General features: G+C 47.1%; 1 long non-coding RNA gene across 2 annotated transcripts in view; it reads left to right on the forward strand.

The window, feature by feature from the left end:
* LOC145721860 (uncharacterized) overlaps nt 1-9628 on the forward strand; it is a 55761-nt gene extending 46133 nt beyond the window's left edge. Inside the window, exons 3-4 of one of the 2 annotated variants that reach the window (XR_014145825.1) lie at nt 4695-6042; nt 8866-9628. This is a non-coding gene — a long non-coding RNA (uncharacterized LOC145721860). Of the gene's footprint in view, nt 1-4694; nt 6501-8865 lie in introns of those variants that run through there. The other variant, XR_014145824.1, reaches the window with a different exon arrangement.
* Nucleotides 9629-11318: the final 1690 nt, after the last annotated feature.

Below are 11318 nucleotides of genomic sequence, written 5' to 3' on the forward strand. Positions count from 1 at the left end.
GAGGAGACCTTGGTATTGTGCCAGCTGAGAGTTGGAAAGGAAGCGGTGTCCCTGTGCGTTCATGAGGGACACAACTGCATGAGGGACCTTGACGTTAAGTTCTTGCCCCAGGGTAAGTTTGTCCGCCTCCTTGATGAGTAGGCCTGTGGCTGCCAGCGCCCTGAGGCACGGTGGCCATCCCACTGCCACAGAGTCCAGCTTTTTTGACAGATAAGCAACTGGCCATTGCCAGGGCCCAACAGTCCAGGTGAGTACCCAGAGCGCTATCTTTTCTTTTTCATGTACAAAGGGATTGAAGGGTTTTTCTACATCTGGTAGGCCCAGGGCTGGAGCTTGCCCCAGGGCAGTCTCTATCTCTGTGAAGGCGGCTTCTGCTTCCTCAGTCCAGGCAGGGGATTCTCCATCTGGTCCTACTAAGAGATCATAAAGAGGTCTTGCTATTGCCGAGAACCCAGGGATCCCGATGCGGCAGAATCCTGCAGCCCCCAGGAATTCTCATAGGCCCTTTTTTGTCTGGGGCTGTGGCAGGGAGATAATGACCCTTTTCCTCTCCAGCCTTAGTTCTCTTTTCCCTTGGGTGAGGAGGAAACCAGGGTATCAGACCTGTTGTTGGCAGATTTGCGCCTTCTTCCATGAGGCTCGTTATCCTGAGTCTGACAGGAGCTGTAGGAGGGCCTTTGTGCCTTTTGTGCAGTCTTGTGTGTCACTGGCAAGGAGGAGGTCATCCATATACTGGAGGAGGGTGCACTGTGTGGCCTTTCTTGGGAAGCTGGCGAGGTCCGCAGCCAGCGCTCCCCAAAGAGGGTTGGTGAGTGTTTAAACCCCTGCGGGAGGCACATCCAAGTCAGTTGCATATGGCGCCCTATGTCAGGTTAGACCATTCAAAGGCAAAAGTGGCTGGCTCTGGGGAGTTAAGCGGAGGCAGAAGAAGGCATCCTTCAAATCTAGACAAGTGAACCATCTGGCTGACCTGGGGATTTGGCCAAGGAGGATGTATGGATTCAGGACCACTGGGTGCAGAGAGATAGTCACCTTATTGATGGCCTGCAGGTCTTGAACTGGTCGGTATCCCCCTCCTGGCTTCTTGACTGCCAGGAGTGGGGTATTCCAGGCCGACTGGCACTCGACTAGAATACCTGCTTCTTTGAGTTTGGTCAGATGTTCTTGGATGCCAATCTTAGCTTCCTGTGGAAGCAGGTATTGCCTTTGCCTCTGAGGTTGGGCTCCTGGGATCAGTTCAACAATGATAGGGGCCCAATTCTGGGCTTGTCCAGGTGGGTTGTTTTCAGCCCATACTGAAGGGAAGGCGAGTCTGAACTCTGGCGGGCTGCTCGGTTGGGCCTGGGCACAGGATAGCCTCCATTCTTCTTCCCTTGGCAGGGTAATTGCTAGTATTAGAGACCCCATCTCCTCTTGCCTTGGGTTCAATCGGAGGCTAGTGTGTCCAGTGGGCTTAAAGGTTATCTGAGCCCTAAGCTTGGAGAGTATGTCTCAGCCCAGGAGAGGGATGGGGCAATCGGACAGATAAAGGAACTCATGTGGGACCCTGTGGCCCCTGAGTTTGCACTGGCAAGCCTGGCAAAAGGGCTTTTGTATTGCCTGTGTTCTGGTGGCCCTGAGGATGGTCACAGTCCTTTTGCTGAAAGGTGCCACTAGGGAGGTGACAACAGAGTGCTTGGCCCCAATATCAACCATAAAAGTCACTGGTTGGCCCCCCACATTCATTTTGACCATGGGCTCATGGGGGCCAAGGAGGAAAGAGCCCGGTCCCCCTCAGTCTGAGTCCATTCTCGCAAGGCCTATGAGGTCCTCCTCTCGGGGTTCTTCCTTGTAGCGGCTGGGCTTTTGAGCCTTTCCCCAGGGGGGACATTCATTTTTCCAATGCCCTTTCTCTTTATAGTAGGCACATTGATCCCTTGCCAAGGGGGTTCTGGGTTTCCCCCCTTTTGCTGGTTGGGGCCTCCCCATCTTTCTGTTGTCCTTTTCTTTCAGGGTGGCAGCAAGGACGCTGACTTTCTTTTTCACCATCCCGTCTTCATCGTGTCTCTCAGGTTCCCGTGTCTCTCATCTCTCGTACCAGCATTTGGAGGGCACAGGCCGTAGCCCAGCTGCTGGTCCTGGAGAAGGTGGATCTTTTGGGTCTGGGGGTGCCAGTGGATCCTCTGGGCCTGGAGGAACTAGTGAAACCAATGGCGGCAGAGTGTCTGGAGCTGAAGGGCCAGGTGTAGGCAGTCTTGGGGGTATGTACGGTGGGAGCAGGGTCGGTTCGTCCTCAGGATCTCTGGCTAGGATTTGTGGAGACAGGGGCTTTTGCTGATTTTCTTTAGGTCGCTTGGATGAGATGATTAAGACTCTGGCCTGTCCCTGTCTATTGCAAGCTAGTAGCACCCGGGGGGGAAGGATCTGGGCAATTCCTAGCCAGGAGTCAATGTATGGAAACTGGTCAGGGTGTCCTGGTTCTCCTGTTACGACTCACCATACCTGACGAATCGTTGGGACATCCAGTGTCCCTTCTAAAGGCCACCCGACATCAAAGGTGGGCCATTCCAATTCACATAGGGTTCTCAACTTGCCGGGGTTCATCCTGACTCCATAGTCTCCCAAAAACCCCTTCTTGAAATTTCTGATCATGGTCTCTAGAACTGTAGGTTTACTCTGCCCTGACCCCATGGTGATGTCCCCATGTGTGGTGGTGCAGAGACAGAAAAAGGGCGGGTGTCTCCTGAGATGATGAGACCAATCAGATGCCCATCTGGCTGTGTCCTGAAGGAGCTTAGGTGATGCTTAGCCGTAGTGGTCTCAGCATTGTGACTTAATGATCAGAATCTATTCCGATGCCGCTCTAGACTGTATGCCGTTCACCACGGAATCGCAGACGGGCCCACTCAACTCCTTAGGCTTCTGGGGACCTTAAGGGTGCCCGCCTGTGGAGTCACAGAATCAGTCTGCTTAAGCAAGCACATTCATTCGCACATTCATTCCAGAAGTTATTACATTCCCTCCCTGGGAATCCCTACCTGTAAGACCTCTAAGAGGTCTCTGGGAGGTGATTAGGCTCCCCTTCCACCTCAGTAGGGGTGGGCCTGTCTGGGTCCTGGGGCCTCAGGCCTTACCAGAATCCGACGTCGGGACCAGGTTCTTACCTGCCAAGTCTCCTCGAGTCCGGTGGGAACAGCAGAGTGGGGCAGGCCCGAGGCGACCGGGGCGGGAGACTGCCGAAAATTAGGCAGGGCGCACCTTCTCCATTACAATCCCTCGTTCCATCACCGCCCCGCTGTTGTCCCCAAACTGGTGGCAACAATGGCCCAGCGCAATTGGGTTTCCCTGTCAGGTAACCAAATGTTACAGAACCTGGACTGGATCGCCCGATGGAAGAACCAAGCGGCACCCGGAGATCTTGGAGGATGGGAGGCTTATTTAACGGCAGCATGCTCAGAGGAGAGTGGTCTCCAAAGGACTGAGCCCTGAGCACAAACAAAGGGGGCAATTTATACACTTTAACTTCCGCATATTTGGCAATTTTGGCGCGCGCGCAAAGCGGGGCAGAGAGAGGGACCCGGATTGGTGCATGCGGGAAGCAGAGCAGGGAAAAGAACCTGGAAGAGCCCCAGGGCAAGGACTGGGACTCTCTCGCTGGCTCAGTTTGCTATCTTAGGACACAGATTTTCCTTATCATGGAGGGGGGTAGAAAGATGATAGATGATAGACGGATAGAAGATGGGTGAATAGATAGATGATAGATGGTAGATATAGAAAGAATGATAGATACATAGATGATAATAAAGCAAAAGTGGCAAAATGTTAGCACTTTGGAATCCTGGATAAAAAGTATATGGCTTTGGGGTGCCTGGCTGGCTCAGTCAGTGGAGCACGTGACTCTTGATCTTAGGGTTGTAAGTTCGAGCCCCACGTTGGGAGTAGAGATTACTCAAAAATAAAATCTTAAAAAAAGTATATGGCTTCATATTATTCTTTCAACTTTTGAAATTATTTCAAAATAAAAAGCAAAAAAAAGAGAGAAATATTAAAGAGTATTGTAAAGCAAGAGTCATTAGGTTACTTACTATTACTCTTAAAGTGAGAATGTTCATGATCACCATAACACAAATGGCAAATATCTGTATCTATGTTATTCTATATAAGATATAGATAGCATCTATCTATCTCTTTCTGTCTATCTTATATATGTAGATGTGTGTGATTTGCCTGGGATCCAGCAGACCTGCTGAATCAGAACACGGGGCTGTTTCTAGCATTTCCAGGGGGGATGACGGCTCACAGCCAGCATGGTGCATCCCCCTTTAAGCAAGTCTTGCCAGTTCTGGGAGGTCTTGCGTAGGTCTGGGAAGGAAGAAATTCAGCTTCCTGTCTTCTCTCGCATGCTGTTTCACTCACTAAGGTGTAAAACCCGAAAATGAATGACTCAGCAGAGCTTCCTAAACTATGTTCCTCAAAAGACTTATGTGTTCTATGAAAACAAAAACAAAACCCCATCTGGTCCTTGGATTGAAGAAGTCTATATCATGCTTCCTACCCTAGCTCCTTCCTGGACAGTTACTTATTTATTTTAAGTAGATTTTGTTTTGTTTTGTTTTTTTGTTTTAAGTATAGTTGACAAACTTCCAGGACATTTACAATATGCATTATAAATGTTTTATAAATGACTGCATTTTGTGTAACTTGATATTTTGCAGACATTTTTGGCCATGGAAGGCTTTCCCTCCCATTTAACACCGATCCCATGACATCCGGTGACACTTGTGTTTCTCCTGGTTTACTTCTTCCCCAAGGCTGTGTGAGCCATTCGGGAGGCTGAAGGGAACCACCTAAAGGTAGTTGGGCTTCAGGACATTTGTTGTTCTCACAGCTCTGCCTTTTAGCCTGTGTCCATTTTATCCACAGGGTGACTTACCTCATGCAACTCGTGCGATTTCAAGATCCCGTGAGTGGCAACTGGTCTCACGCTCCTCCCTTCACAGCCAGGCAAAGAACAGATTATAGTCGCCTGGCTCAGATGACCCCGGATCCATCACCAGATCTTGGGAAATCAGCCAGGGCTCACCCCTGTGGCTGGGATGGTCCAACTCCTACCTGGGGGCCACATGAAGGAGAGGCGGACAGGATGGATGTTCGGTGGGGGGTATCAGAAGGTTCTCCACAAAGTGGAATTTCAACATCAGAGAGCTGAGGGCGTTGTGCCCCACTCAGGTAAACCTCTCCTTACCCCGAGCATCCCAGATGACCAGCAGCTTCTCAGGCAGCTCTATACCTTAGGTTAGGCTGTCCCAGGGGTGGGGAAGAAGGGGCACCCGTGTGTAGTCCCCTCCTCCACAGGCTGCAGGGTGGAGGCCAGGGGCAGAGATAGGCCCACCCAGGTGCTGCTCCCTGAGCGAAGGATAAGCGTACCAGTGTACGGAGGTGCCTTGTGCATTTTTGTTGCCTTTATTTATTCCCATGCTTTCCCACAATTGAATTTTTCTCTTTCTTTGGCGCCACCCAGATTTCTACAAGCCCTGGCCCCTAGGAGCACAACTTTTCAGGACACTCCTGAAAAGACTACTGAATGCAGATTGCTCTCCAGTTCCCCTCTGCATGTTGAATTCCAAAGGTTATTTCCTTTAAGCCTTAATCTCAACCTTTTGCCTCATAATTTTGAAGCAAAATCCTTCTCGAGACAGGTTCTCACCAAGTGCTAAGAACTGAACAATGTGTCATTATTACACTGGCTGGCAGTAATTTCCAGAGAGCATGGGTGAATTCAAGTATCTGTGAGTAACTTAGCGTGGGTCAGCCAGGCCGCCGCTAAGAACGCTCCGACGTGAGGCTACCGCTGGAGCTTTAGTTGAGCGAGGGCACACAAGGAACAGAAATCAACACAGGTCAAGCTTTCCTTCTTTCCCTGTGACACAGTTAATGTCACAAGTACGGTGCTTTCACACACCTCTAGCTGGCTTTGAACGTGCGCCATCCCTCATTCATCACCCAAAGATGAGAGACAGGAAAGTGCCCAGTGCCTGACCCACAACAGATGTTCAGTTAGGTGTTCTTTCTCCCCTTGCTTCTCCTGTCTCTTCCTTCCCCCAGAACACTGTCCCAGAAGAAGAGATCCAAGAACTCACTGAAAATTAATAAATTAATGTAACAAGTTACTCCTACAGGTCGCTCTCCTTTTGCCCTTCTGGAAATCATCAGCCCCTTATAATTAGGTCACTGCTTAATTCATTTGATAAATGACTATGTGGTAAGGTATGTCCCCCCCACACACATACACACACACATTTTTAATGTGAGATCCTCGACACCTCAATGCAAAATAGTGGTAAGAGCTGAGAATCCCAGGCTTTCTCCTCACCACCAAGTGCTTGCTCCTCTCTTAAATCATCCCTAGAGGTGAATGGCTTGGAGAGTTTTGAGGGTCATTTTATACAAGTGACCCTGCACAGCCTACAATTTGTCAAATATCTGCCTCAGAGAAGACTCGGAGCCTTACAATTCTGAGAGTCTCTTGAGGCTCAGAATTCTGCAAGGCCGCCTCCGATGTGTGAGACTCCTTCGGTCCCAGAATTCCTTCTGCATTTACCAGTTCGGCAGAGGTAAACCACAGGATCAGAGTCTCAGGGTCAGATCCTCAATGTGCTGTTCTCTGTTCTAAGCTACAAATTCCCTGCCAAGTGGTAATCTAGCTTTCTCTGAAACACCTCCAGGAAGGAACTACTCTCTATTTCTCAAGGAAGTCCATTTTGCTTTCAGAGAGTACTAATTGTTTGAAAGTATTCCTTAGATCTGGTTAAAGCCTACCTTTCTGTCGTTTCCACCTCCTTCTACCTTCGGAAAGAATTTTTTAAATGCCCAGGGTTTCTCTGTAGCAGTTTATACCCAGAGCCTGCCATATCGTATAAAGGAATCTTATGCTCGAGCAGGCGGGCCTGCCCTCTCCACCATGCCCAGCCGAGGGAAGCAACATACTTCCCGGTACCTAAATGGCCATGTTCCGTGTGGCGCCGCCATTCTGGTCTACCTATGGGCTGATCCTTGGCCTATGGGAAGCGCCTCACAAGTGTTTGTCTTGCTGGGGATGATGATGATTTAATTCATCAACGAAATTGTTTCTCTCAAGCATTTGGACTAGAAAAATGGGGAGAGGTCAGTCAGAAGGTAACATGGGCAAAGCAGAGACAAAACAAAAATCGCCAATTCCTGTTAGTGATGAAGCACCAGAATCAGAGTTCTGCTGTTGGGGGTATGGTACGACGGGTTACCTATAGTTGTGATGGACTCTAACAATACAGTTCATATCCTGCACTAGATCTTAAGTACTAGGCTCAGGTAGGCCCGGCTAGACCGTAATTCCTCTCTTTCCCAACAAACTTGACTATGATTCTTCCTGGGTTGCCATATTGCCCGGCACTGTAATTGAGATTCTTGCCTTCTGTATTTTCACATAGAGTCTTCTAAAAATTTCTGCGTCACCTAAAATAAACCAAATGAATCTCTAAGCTTTGAACCCACAGAATTTAACTAAGAGTTCTCACATCTTCCAAGTCTTCTCTCCTCCAAGATAAAGATCTCTGAACATTTAAGCCATCATTATGGAATGGCTTCCAATCTCTTCTGCTTCTCAGCTTCTCTCTGCCCCATCTCCCCTCTCTGAATTTCTCAGTCCCTCCTCCTCACCTCCAACAGCCAGCATCACAAATGAAGCAGATCAAATGGCAGCCCATCCTAAGTGTGTTCTGTGTGTCTCCAGCATAAGCAAAATACTTGTATGAAATCAAATGTCCATCTTCTTTCCATTTTTGGAATGATCAGTGGAAAGATTTCCCTACTTTATCAGCCCCATGAAACCCAAGGATTGTTAGAACCAAACCTGTGAACTGAATTAAAATGGATGATTATCTGCATGCTCTTAAAGGGAATATGGTGTGGAGCCTTCTATTCATCTCCTGACTACCCCTTTTCGCTGGATGAGATTATCGAAAGTATTGGCTCTCATTTCAATTTACTTAGGTAGTATTGGGAAAAGAAGTTAAAAAAAAAAATCTGAACTCCAGATAATGTGTCTAAATTGATTATCTGAAAAAAAATGTAAGTGTTCTTACATGTATCCACTTTTTTGGCTGCAAGTAATAGAAAACCTAATAATTACATAAACTATAGGACATTCTTTACTGCGGTATCTAAAACTGGGTTCGGGGTCTGTCCCCCCCACCTTGTTCCCTGCCCAGTACTCAAGATTAGAATCTGTATTTCTTCCTCCAGAATTTTGCTTGACATTTTCACATAACTATGTTTAAGACTGCAAGTCATGAAAATCTTGAGCCACCAGAAGACGTCCCCTTCCATCTCATTAGTCAGGAAAGAGACACTTGGGCCAGTCTGAGCTCTAAGGGAAGCAAGGAAGTGAGTTTCTGGCCAAGGGAAGAGGGGTTGTCATGACCAGGCAAGGCATCTGCTTCAACGCACTTAGAATGCTTAAAATGAGAGTTTTATTTTATTACGGAAATTAATACGTCATTATTAAAGGAAGTCTGGAAAACAGAAGAAAAAACATTTCCTAAGGCCCCCACCCAAAGTCTTCTCCCAATGCACGATGTACTACTGTTCTAATCGTATGGTACATAGAGAATGATTTGCCTTTCTTTGTTTTTTTTCTCATTTAACATACGATTATTTTAAAGCTTGATGGTTTTTGAAATACATTTACTGTCTTGAACGAAAATACCAAGTAGGCAGCAGAGAACAGTGGAGGCGGTGGGGGCGGGGGTGGGGTGTTAGGGGAGGGCCTGGCTCAGGAGCCAAGAGGGCTGGCCACGGCCTGGGTCCTGGCTCACATTCATCCTGCATTTCCGCTTCCTCAAGAGAAAGAGCTGTTTCCTCAGTTCTATCATTTCCGAGTCCACGGGATCATGAGAGCTGTGCCCTGAGACACACAAGCCACACTGTTCAGACACCGATTCAACGGAGCAGCGACCGGTCACAGAGACAAGCAGACAGGGGGGACTGGAAGGTGCTGCCCTGGGCACGGGACGTGCCCTACGTAATAACAGAACATAGAATACATGATAAATGACCATCACGGAGTACCAGATCTTCCCGTTTTTGAACAGAACCCAGAAACCTGGATTTTCATGTGAACTTGTTTCATTTTTAAATGTCGGTACTTAATTCGAAATACCGCAGAGGAGCAAAACAGGTCTGCCCGGAGCCGACTGGCAACTCCAGCAACACCAGCAGCCAACCTGACCAACGCCAGATTCAAGGACATAGACAGGGGCGTTCTGGGGAGCTGCTTCTAAGACATTTTGGCTATACAGCGACTAGGTTATTGCCATAAGTCTAAGACATCAAATGCTTATTTTAATGGTGAATAAATATTAGGATTTTATCGCCTCTGGTTTCTCCCATCGGCAGGATAAGGACTTCCCATTGCTTCTTCCCAAATCCCCTGAGCTTACAGGTACTCTCTTGAATATGTGCTGTATTGGAAACAATGAGTCAGGACCCTCCTTGGCCACAACTCCTTTCATATTTATATCGTTCATGATCCTACCTGGTCCAAAATCCCCATCCTGCGTCTTTTTGCCTGACTCACGCGGTTTATGGAGAAACCGGAAAGGAAAATGATGAAAGTCTTTTTTTTTTTTTTAAAGATTTTTATTTATTTATTTGAGAGAGAGAGCGAGTACATGAGACGGGGGAGGGTCAGAGGGAGAAGCAGACTCCCTGCCGAGCAGGGAGCCCGATGTGGGACTCGATCCAGGGACTCCAGGATCATGACCTGAGCCGAAGGCAGTCGCTTAACCAACTGAGCCACCCAGGCGCCCAATGATGAAAGTCTTAAACAGGTGTTCCCTGGGGTAAAAACTGCCACCTTAAGCAGTTTGTTCTCTTCAATGCCGCTAATGTTGGGTCTTTAATCTCTCCTTTTCAGAGAAAGAATGATCAACATCAGGGTGACAGGGAGCCCCTGTGCTTAGCAGTTCTGACTCTCACTCGCTGAAAGCAGGGCAGAAAGAGGATTTAACGACTTTGAACTTTTTACGTGATTTTTGCCTTCGGCACAGTTGTTGTTAAAGGAGTTCTAAAAAGGCAACAGTCCCCTACAAGGACATCAGGTTTCTAAATGATTCATCTTCTCACAGACCTTGGTATTCAATCCAGGTGTAGGACTAAACGGTATAGCCCTCGGGGTCTATCCTTGGGGCTTGGAAAGGCTTCAGTGAAATTCTATCGCAAAGGGCCCAGGCGCTTCCCCTGACTTTCTCTTTGTTCTACTAACTTTTTATCTCTGAAAAGCAAAGGGATTTCCTTTGGGGATTAAGCAGAGGAAACAACCTAAGGTGGTGATAGTGTTTCATTAGAATTATGAGATGCAAAGGTATCCTGGAGTTAACTGAGCAAGAAGCCCTTTACCCCAGTCTTGGACCTCCTCCCTCTTACCCAGCTGAGAGCTCCACAGCCCCTGCCCATCTGAAACTGATCTTTCTCCAGGCCACAGGAAGATCCTGGGCAAACACAGAGGTGTCTCATCCCAAAGTAATGACATGCTGCCTTTTTTTTCCCCTTTGTATCTTTCAAAAGGTTTTACAGGTATCCTTTTGTTAACACAAAATCATTTTGTAATAGATATTTAAAAATCAGTAAGTGCCATTCTCATCCTGCCAGGTCATGTTTTTGAGTCACTGAAAGGAACAGAGGTTAGAACAAGGCAGATGATTAATTTTCTTAATGATACATTTGTACCAAGTATGTGACAAAAGAGAAATACTCTTAAAAAAATACCCTTCCTGCTCACAGAGGCCAATGTGCTGCTCTCCTAGCCACACTTTTTATGCCAAACCAGGAGTCTGCAGAAGGATTGGAGTATGTCAAGAAAAGGATTTGTGTCAAAGCCTGACATACCCATCTCCTGTCAACACAAAGCTAGATAAAAAGTATACATACATTTCTACTCAAGAGCCACGAAAAAAATCTTGAAATAAGCAATTACATAAATCACATTCCTATTACATTTGTTTCTCCGATTTTTCCACTCCGCTTAGTGGCGGACATTTACTTTAAAACAGTGAATGGTAACCCGAAGGACCAAATTCTAAGTCAGCCACATTTTTATTAATTACTTTTGAACTAAAACAAGTTTTCTTCTCCTTTTGGCTAATGATTAACTTTAAAATTTTCGAAGAGCAAACTATTTTCCATATTTTTTTATGTGAACTTTGTTATATTTTCCTTTCACTTTATTACGGTTGCTTCTTACAATTTTAGGAAGATCCTTGGCTCATGCTTTCATTGTTTCAGTGGTATTCCATCTAATTTGA

The sequence above is a fragment of the Leptonychotes weddellii genome, chromosome 5 (genome assembly GCF_054177405.1).
Source record: "Leptonychotes weddellii isolate Sample4059 chromosome 5, ASM5417740v2, whole genome shotgun sequence".
In the NCBI taxonomy this organism is placed as follows: Eukaryota; Metazoa; Chordata; class Mammalia; order Carnivora; family Phocidae; genus Leptonychotes; species Leptonychotes weddellii.